Genomic DNA, 10,755 nt, shown 5'->3' on the forward strand with positions numbered 1-10,755 from the left:
GGGTGAAGTTATATGGTACGAAAGCTTAATATTTAATTGATGAAAGGTATTATTAAAAATATTATTATATTTTTAATAATTTTAGTAAAGTGTCCAATAATAATATTTTTGGTAGAAAAATAATATTTTAAATAATATTTTATCAAATTCGATAAAACGCCCAATAATAATATTTTTGATAAAAATAATAATATTTTAAATAATTTTTTATAAAATTATTAAAATATAATAATAAGTTTAATAATATATTTTCTTAATCGTATATTAAACTGCCGCATATGAAACTTCCTCGTATTCATGGGAGGAAAGGAGGTGGACGTGATCAAAACGGTGGAAAAATTGCCCCGTATTTAGGTGGAGAATTGTGTTAAAAGAAAACCTTAAAGTACCCTCCAATAGATTTAGGCAACGTGGTATTCCAAGATAATATTTGTAACGAGTTGCAGTAAAATAATTTGTTGTGTCAGCAGAATATATTAGTTGGCCGACCAGCTATTTTATTTACGTTTCACAATTGCACCGTCACACACACGGTCAAAATTGCTCTCCTAATTCATAGGCCGACTTGACTTTAATTATTATTTTATTTAACATAATTATAAAACTATAATTTCCTAAAATAAATGATTTAAATAATCATTCAACTTTTAAAACATTACATTTTTTTTACGTTTAAACTTAATTTATTCACGTTTTTAAAAATATTATTATGGTAGTCATCTAACTGTTACACTTTTAACAGTGATTATGTCAAAAATTTTCTATTTTTTTTGTTGATTATAAAGTAATATATATTTAGAATATTTTTTTAGTTATTGTTAACATATACATATATTTTGCCGATGTGATTATTTAAATTTGACATTAGAAAAAAATAACTACAAAACGAGACGTTAGCACTAATTGAAAAATTTAAACAAAGTGATCAAACGAAAATGATAACCGTGCCGTGGTGATTCTCTACCTTAGATTTGAATTCATCCCAATATATATAATTACTAAAATGTATAAATACCATGATTTTAATTCGATATTTCTAAAATTTTATACATCCAAAAAATGAAACGAACTTAGATGATATTACTCTTCTACAAAATATAACTTGACAGAAAGCATGGGAAATTTTCAGAGAGGAAAATGGTCTCTGAGGTGTGTTAAAAAGCTAGAAAATGCATTGTATAATGAAACAGAAAATCCAATGTGATAAAGCCAAATTTTACATCTGAAGTAAAAGCTTGTACTTCGTCCACAGTAGTCGCAACTAATTAGTTACAAGAATAGGAACAAGAGCCGAGCCGAGTCAGACAATAATAGTAAGGAAATTATCTTACCACACTCGATCAACAGAAGAAAAGAATATGTTTTTTTTTAGAGAAAATAATTTCAGTGACCGAAAATGTTTTATAATATACGATTTTAATCAATTTTTTTTAGATTTGCAAAAATAACCAATAAATTCGCAATGTGATTTAGAATTCGCAACACAGAATTAGAATTTGCAACTCGAACATGAAAATTTTTGTAACGCGACTTACCGATATAGGTAAACACAACTATTCGCAACTCAGTTTTCAAATTCGCAACTCGAATTCGGATTTCGCAACGCGAATTACCAATATAGGTAAATACAACTATTCGCAACTCAGTTTTCAAATTCGCAACACGAATTCGGATTTCGTAACTCGAATTCTTCAATTTCGTAACTTGAATTCGCAACTCAATTACCGATATAGGTAAACACGGTAGAAAAAATCCAGTAAAAAATCCGAATTCAATAATTTAAAAACTGAGTTGCGAATTTAGTAAATTCGTGTTACGAAATGTAAAATCTCGCATCTTAAAGAAAAAATAGTGAGTAAATAATAATTTGATCTTTGTCAATTTTAAAAGTGAGTAACCAATCACAATTAGTTTAATATGATTAGAAGATTTTTTTAGTTCAATATGGTGGTCACACGTCTAACCACCTTATTAAAGAGAGAAATAAAAGGACATAAAATGTACTGGAGTGATTTTCAACCTGAGACATTCCAGTTGCTAAATCTACGTATGAATCACTCAGCTAAACCTACGCCTATAAATGAATTGAACAAACACGAACGAGGGTATGTTCATGTTCGTTCGTTCGTTCATTTAACTTTAACCAAACAATTTTTTCTTTAAGAGACGATATTTTACATTTCGCAACACGAATTTGTCAAATTCGCAACTCAGTTTTCAAATTGGCGAATTCAGATTTTTTACCGGATTTTTTCTACCGTTTTTACCTACATCGGTAATTCGCGTTGCGAAAATGAAATTCGCTTTGCGAAAATGAAATTCGCTTTGCGAAATCCGAATTCGAGTTGCGAATTTGAAAACTGAGTTGCAAATAGTTGTGTTTACCTATATCAGTAATTCGCGTTGCGAAAATTTTCATGTTCGAGTTGCGAATTCTAATTCTGTGTTGCAAATTCTAATTCTGTGTTGCGAATTTGTTGGTTATTTTTATAAATCCAAAAAAAGTTGGTTAAAATCGTATATTATAAGACATTTTCGGTCAGTGAAATTATTTTCTCTCCTTTTTAACGTTGGATACGTGCCTTAAAATACACGAGTCCTGAACCATTTAATAGATTTTTTAGACGCTAACATCTTGATTAATAAAACAATAATTCTTTTACTGATACATATGCCTTTTTTTAAAAATAAAATTTATATGATTTCTCATTTTGATCCTGTAATTTTATTTTATTTTTCACTTTTATCTAAAAAATTCGTTAACAATTATCCACGTATTTACCATGGTCTACAACAATTACACTACAACAAAATAGGTGTTTAGATGCATTTCAATAGTAAACGCTGTTAAGTTCTTACATATCGCGATGTTTACAGTCAAAGTCCCACAAAATGATAACATTAGTGACATTGTTTTTACAAACATCATTATAGACTCGTATTTTAGTGGTGTGTTTTAAACAAATACCGTAAAAGAAAGCATATATAGTGGCTTTTTTTATTAAACGTCACAATTTTCAGTAGATTAGTGACGTTTATAATTACAAACGCCGCAATGTTGGGATTCGTCCTTTTCTTCATCCGGTTTAAGTCCTGCTTATTAGTGAATTAAAGGAAATTATCAATTGGGATAAAAGTTTTCATTTTATTACATAAAGGTTTCACATGTAACCTCCTTTACTGCAGGTTTTGACTTTGTACAATTTTCACTTTCTTCTCAGCCTCTCGATCGTTGCTCGACTGTCGTCGTTATCCGCTGAAGCCCAAAGCTGCCATTGTTGTAATTCTCTTATTATTTAGTTTCTTATTACTGCCAAATCTGCCATTGATCATGAATTTAAAAAGTAATATCTCAGTTATGAAGTCATGTTTTTACTTACGCTTAGAGTTCTTCTGTAATTCTATAAGAATAATGGAAAATTAATATCTTAGTTATTTAATTTAAAAAGTAAAACTAGTTTAAGTGAAAAGGACGAATACCTCAGAGTGATATAGTTAAATGAACCCATGCCTTGAAACTGATGCTCCAAATTCAGAAAATGCAACTTCTAGTCGCAATTGCTGATGCACCTTTTGTTTCACTATCTTAAGAGCAGCATTCATAGATTAGTTTTTGCATATCATACGCTGTGGTATTGTTTTCTGTACCCGGCTATTTTAGCAGTACTAACAAAGATGCTTGAGATGATCAGTTTATCTTCAACATTTAAGTGCTTGTTCAAAATGTCTTTAACTTGATCAATCCTGTTTTGTATTCAATTGCACATTTGTTGGTTTTGATTTTTTATTATTTTCCTAACGTAGCTATGTTCAAAAGATTATAGGATGCTGTTTAATTTTGTATTCTGTCAAGAGTTTACCAAGTCATATAAACAACATAGTATTTTCTTTAAAGTGTTAAATTTGGAAGTTTAATGATAAAAATACAACTTCTGCTACGAAAAATAAAGAAGATAATGCTAGGTAATTTCTACATTCTATAATGTAGAAATTAAGTGTAATGCTTATGTTTAGTTGCTTACTCTCTCTAGTATTAGCAATTAACATTTGAAACGAATATTCCAGTAATACGAAATGGATAATAGTTGGATGGATTTGTCAAGGGTAAGCGACGACTATCGAAATGGAGTAGAAATTTGATGTGATCCTAATCAACCCCAACTTTCTTCTTGATCTGATCAAATCATTGAAGCTCACCAAGGTTGATTCTAAGGGAGTTCTACCTTACTTCATCCTCTATTTGCTCATCTATGCACTATATCTTATCATAAGTTTGCATTTGCAACTTAGGATATGCTTATCACATAATATCATTCATTGCATGATTTTTACCAGTGCATGAATTTGCATAAGTTTTATTAGTTGCATGGCCTTAAATTTCATGAATAAAAAAGCATGCTACTTCATTCAAGCATGTACTTTAATTAGGTTAATTTAAGCATTTAGCTTCTTTAAAGGAAGTTACTTAATTCAAGTGTGCTCATCATTCAATAAAGCTAGTTCACTAATTAAACTAGCTTCTTTAATGTTTTGCATGGAATGTTTATATTAGTTTATTTTTTAGCTTGAACATTTGCTTGTTTTGTGTCTAGGTGCATGAGGGAAGTTGAACAGTATCAACAGATGGAAGAATATCAATCAGAATGTATTCTAATTCTAGATGCAATACAAACATGTTTGGTTCTATAAATCAGTTGGATATTATTCCTCTATCTCTTAGCATTCCAACGCCTTTTGAATCACCTTAATCCGATATCAGGAGCTTGAGATACGATTGATTTACCGAAGCCAGTGCAGACTGGAATTTCATTACAGGAATTGCATGCAAGGAAGGCTTGAACATTCAAAGGATTCACCAAAATCACTCATTCAAATGCATGGATTGTCAAACATACATTCTCCATGAATGAGGGTGCAGTAAGAGAAAATTAATACCTTATTAATAATCCTTTTGAGAGCCTATTCAAATTTTACAAGGGAGACAAGCCTTAAAAACTATCTTTCTCATTATTTTGGAGGCTTTTCATATTCTACAAAGAGATGCAATGAAGGCCTTCTTAATTCCTATTATTATGACATTCAAAGGGTTAAATGGCTTGAATGAGCATGGAATAGCAAGAGACACTCCTCTTTTGGACAACAATGTGTCTACATTCATCAAAGTGCCCATATTCATCCTCTACTTTTTCAAAAGGAAGCAAGCTATGGACTTTCAAGAGTCTCCCTCTTTGGAATAAATTAAGGTTACATTTATCCTAAATTAAGTCCAAATTCAACCCAAGAACACTTAATCAACCATATAAAGAGAGAAGAGGAGACAAGCTAATAAAGTGCATTCATCACCATTAAGATGAAACATTCAACACCATTTGTAAGACTCTTCATATGGTGCCTATCCACACTATAAATATGAACTTACATTGCATTTGTAAACATACAATTTGATTTATAAAATACCTTTTGAGAGTTTTCTTTCATTCTAGTTCTTTTGAAGAACTCTATCGGCTTCAAGATAGTCTTGTAGTATGCATCCATTCATTTGTTTATAACGTTGGTTATTAGCTCTTCTATAGCTAATGGGTCGTATTCTATATCCCACCACTTCGTTTCCACCTTATTATATTGTTGGTTCCTAACTTCCATATGGTTAGAGGGTCATAATCTGCAAATCCTTTTAAATTATATAGTCCATGCCACCACCACTACACTTTCCCTACATTTCCTTCATTTCATATAACTACCACATCCATCACTATTCCATAACCTTCAAACTACAACTATACTCCTTACATTTCATCATTTCATTGTTATTCATATCAATTCCTTCTTACACTTTATGTTTATGCAATTTCAGAGTACAAATCTTGTGGAATTAATTTCTTACTAGAATCACGATAGGTCACATTCATATGATTCGATAATCACATAACTGGGATCATATCAATTGGTATCAGATCATTGGCGATTCATTAAAAAGTAGTTTTCCCTCTCCCAGGTCAGTACAAAAAATTAAAAAAACTGAAAAAAGAAAAAAGTGAAAAAGTGAAAAAAATAAGTTTCAAAAGTGGGAGGAATTTTATTTCATAATATCTTAAAACAAACAAATCCTCAAGGTTTGTGATCATTATTATTAATTTAGTTATATTGTCATTTCCTTTTGTTTTCACCTATTTATCTTATTATCTTTCAACCTACCCTACTCCTTACATATATATTTCATATTTTTCTAACCAATTTGTTTCAGCCAAATTCCACAAATTTCCTTGTTGAGCCTAGAGGAAATTCTAATAGGACTTGAAAAAAGAGCAAGAGTGGTAAAAGGAAAGAGTGAAAAACAAGCATAAAAATCATCCCGAGTGAAACAATAATGAAAGTTATTTTTTCTTTGAAGTGTATTGGTGATATTTTTGTGTTGGTGAGGTTTATTCTCATCTTTATTACTAATATTTTCATTATGTCTTGAAAGTACAAAAATTATTATACAAGAGACAACGTATAAGATTTTTCATCAAATTCTCAATTTCAAGATTTCGATCAAGAGATGAGGAGTTTACTCAAAATAAATCTGAAATTAATCTCAAAAAAGTTGGATTGAATAATCGAAAGAGGTTATTGTTCACAAACACCTCCACCGAAGGTCGAAAGGTAAGAAAAGAGGATAAATGATACTAGATCCTTTTCTAATTCTACATCCAAATGGAGCGAAAGATCTTACAAGGATGATTCCAATTTCTGAAAAAGAAACAATGCCATAAGTTCAACGCAAAGTGAGCCAAGTAATGCCGCATTTTTCAATCCATAAAATCTAGATCATATTCAAGAGTGATTTAATGATTTAGTTAAAGAAACATAATTGCAAGAACAACTAGAAAAATGAATTGTTTGCAAGAAAGAACAAGAAACAAAAGTTGAAAAAAGACATTGAGAACGAAAGAAATAAAAGAAAAAGAGTGAAATTGAAAGTGATAATGTGAAAGAAAAACATATTAAAGAAAGGCAAGAGTGTGAGAATGAAAATGAGATTTAAAAAGGGGATAGGTATGAAAAGAAAAAATTGTCGAAGAGAAAAAGAGAAGGAAATTTTATCTTACGCTAATCTTTCTTTTCCTCATAGTCTTGGCTTATCATTGTAGAATCATGAGAAGACTTCAAAGGACGTTCCAAACTCATAAATGGTTATGGAGATAATCAAACATCAACCATGCCTAGATTATATTTCAAGAGAAGATCTAATGAAGTTTTCCATCATCAAGCAACTAGTGTCCATCAAGATCATTAAGCATCCTGCATGGTTTGATATTTCCATTTATTTCGTTATTAAATTATTTACTTCTAACTTTGATTTATTTTTTAGAAGGATGATTCAAAACAAGAAATTGATGTATTGAGTTACAAGGATAAGTTCTTTGCAATCTTGAGATGAAATTGCCACTCTTTATTTTTCAAATAGATGATTTGAAGCAAACACTATCCACCTATTCAAGAGCCATTATAAGGAAGGGCACAAGGATTAAAGGAGTTGGTGTAACCAACCTACTTTAAGGAGTTCAAAGAACATATTCCTATTCAGATGAACAACATGGAAGTGAGGTGTACAAGCAACCAAAACTTAACCTCAAGGAAAAGTGTTTGTGAAAAACAAGAATGAATAAGTTCCCTGTTAAACGGAAGTCAAAATTGTTTTATTTTGTAGCTTTTTTAAAGCAATTTACTTCATTCAAGTGTGCTCATCATTCAATAAAGCTAGTTCACTAATTAAAATATTTCATTGAATAAACTAGTACATTAATTAAACTGGTTTCTTTAATGTTTTTCATGACATTTTATTATTATTATTTTTATTTTTTAGCTTCAACATTTGCTTGTTTTGTGTCTACGTGTGTGAGGGAAGTTGAACAGTCTCAACAGATGCAAGAATATTAGTCATAATGTCTTCCAATTCTAGATGCGATACATAGATGTTTAGTTCTATAAATCAATTGGATATTATTCCTCTATCTCTTAACTTTCCAACGCCTTTTGAATTGCCTAAATCTGATATAGGGAACTTGAAATATGATCGATTTATCGAAGACAATGTAAGATGGAATTTCAGTACGGGAATTGCATGCAAGGAAGGATTGAACATTCAAAGGAATCACCAAATTCACTCATTCAAGTGCATAGACATCCAATATACATTCATCCATGAATGAGGGGTATTAAGAGCAAATAAAGACCTTATTTATGATCCTTTTGAGAGCTTATTCAAATTCTACAAGAGAGATTATAAATATCCAAAAGAGTTATCTTTAGTAGCCTTTTTCACCTAGATTTAGTTTGAACTTGAGCATGTTTAGGAGTATTTTAGGTTTAAAATTAATTAGTTTTGCACATTTCTTGTTAAGAAGATTGTGGGTTGTTAAGGGCACACATTTTTCTTGTTAAGAAGATTGTGGGTTTTTGAGGGCTAAAATCAATTTTTTGTTGTTGAAAACTGTTACACTAATGTTGTAGCATTGCTGGAAATGCTAATCGGGTGCTGCAGTGGTCGTCCAAGCTCCAAACGATTAAAGGAAACTTTTGGATTGGGACAACTGGCTCAGGTAGCTATCATTTGACTGTATATCACCTGAAATGTGGACTTTTTCTATTGAGAGATGAAATCCCCATACAAACTATAAAAGTGGAGTACTTGAGCACAAAAAGTGTGATGTTCAATAGTCTTTTCAAGTACACAATTCTTCACGTTAAATCATCAAACACATGGATGCCTAAGTCCTTTGCTAGGGGTTGCTGCAACATAAGGGAAGCTTGTTGGATAGCTTCAACAGTTAACGGATCTCAATTTAAGGCTTTCTATTGAGAGAGGGGGTGATTTGAATGCTTAAACCTTTGTTGGATGATATTTCAAATTTTATATTTTATGTTTACTTTGATACTCATTTTATGAACTTAGTCCTTTATGATTGTGGGTAGAAGTACTTATAATTAAATATATAGTATTTTGATTAAATTTAGAAGTAGTTTCATTCGATTTTCTATATGCCTTTGTGAGCATTGGTGTTGCTGACTAGCATAGTGTATGCTGAAAAGCATGCAACCAATTGATTAGTTTTGTTAATAACTTGAGCATTTAAGATACGGAACTTGTTAAAGTAGTTCAAGAGGTGTTAATCAATACTGATCACATAAATTGAGTATTGGATGTTTGTATGAGATTTGAAGTTCTTAATATTATATCCATCGATTTGATAGCTGACCACGTGCTTCCTGGAATGTTGTAGCATGAACTGGTATTTTTCTTTATTAATTTTAACATCTTTTCTTTAGTATCTCATACATTTGATAAACCATATTTTTACAAACTCTAATAATGACAATTTGTTCCTTGTGGTTTTGACATTTGCAGCATCAATTGCTACAACTTTATTACTTGAACACTGCGTATACTTACGTTAAATGTTATAACATCTTACATAGCATCAAGTTTTTAACGACGTTGCTGGGAATATCAGTTTGATTTAGAGTTCTTTTAATTTTGCTTACTTGTTTGTTTCCTTTTTTTAGGTATCCTTAGTTTCTATTTTTCCTAGTGTATGCCCCGAAGTGATAACGACTTAGAGCCGTTTGATCCATGGATTGAATGAACATTCTGAAGATGTCGCTATAAAGATGCTATGGCTAGAAGAGGGAATGGTATTTTACCCCGCTTTAGAATGGAGAAAATAATAAGTCGCCAGCTAGCATTGGATTTGGGAAACCATATTAGAACTAGATGATCGAAATCGCCTCATTCGTGAGCATGTGGTGTTAACATTGGATGATTTGCATCCGGGCATTGTGAGGCCAATTATTAATGCTACAAATTTCGAATTAAAGTCAATTATGTTCAAAATGTTACAATCTACGTAATAGTATGGAAGATCTATTCCTGAAGATCCTAGCATTTGAGATCATTTATGGAGGTTTGTGATTCTTTATTTCAGCAAGGTGTTTCGGAGGAGGCGCTGAAGCTATTTTCTTATTCGCTGCGTCATAAGGCATGAGTTTGGTTGGTTTCATTGCCACCAGGTGCTATAGCATCCTATAATGAATTAAAGCATCAATTATTGTTGAGGTTCAACCCATCGGATATGAATACGAAGCTTTGAAACGATTTAACTTCATTCAAGCAGTTGAAAGATGAAAGCTTGTATGAAGCATGAGAAATATTTAAAAAATTGATGTGGAAGTGTCCTATGCATGGATTCCCACACTGGAATCAAATGAAGATGTTTTATAATGGGTTGAATATACATAATCTTATAGTGGTTGATGCTTCAGCAAATTGAGCTTTACTGGATAGAAATACAATGAAGCATATGATATCTTGAAAGAATCTCCACCAATTAATGCCAATACCATAATACGTGCAACACATTTGGTCAGTGTGGTACAACAGTAGTAAACACTGGAAGCTTTCAACTCTATGGCATCTTAGATTTCAGCATTGACTAAAATGGTGAAGAAATTACACAAACCAAGAAGAATGTATGTAGTCAAAGCCGCATCTATTATCACTTGCGTACATTGTGGCAATGACCATAATTTGATGAATGCCTAATGTTACGTAAGATGTTATAGCATTTAACGTAAGTATACATATCACTCAAGTAATAAATTGGTAGCAGTTAATGCTACGGATGTCGAACCAATAGGGATCAGAGTGTTTTCATTATAGTTTTTGACAGTAAGATTTACCAAAGATTCGAGATGCTAGAAAAAATATTCAAT

At 31.3% G+C, this 10,755-nt stretch overlaps 1 non-coding gene across 1 annotated transcript; it reads right to left on the reverse strand.

The window, feature by feature from the left end:
• Window positions 1–10,124: 10,124 nt before the first annotated feature.
• On the reverse strand, window positions 10,125–10,231 carry LOC120156023. Its single transcript, XR_005519029.1, has one exon. It is a non-coding gene; the product is annotated as a small nucleolar RNA R71 (small nucleolar RNA).
• Between the last annotated feature and the right edge of the window lie 524 nt (window positions 10,232–10,755).

Source organism: Hibiscus syriacus, unplaced genomic scaffold (assembly GCF_006381635.1).
Source record: "Hibiscus syriacus cultivar Baekdansim isolate YM2019G1 unplaced genomic scaffold, ASM638163v2 tig00111210_pilon, whole genome shotgun sequence".
NCBI lineage: Eukaryota > Viridiplantae > Streptophyta > Magnoliopsida > Malvales > Malvaceae > Hibiscus > Hibiscus syriacus.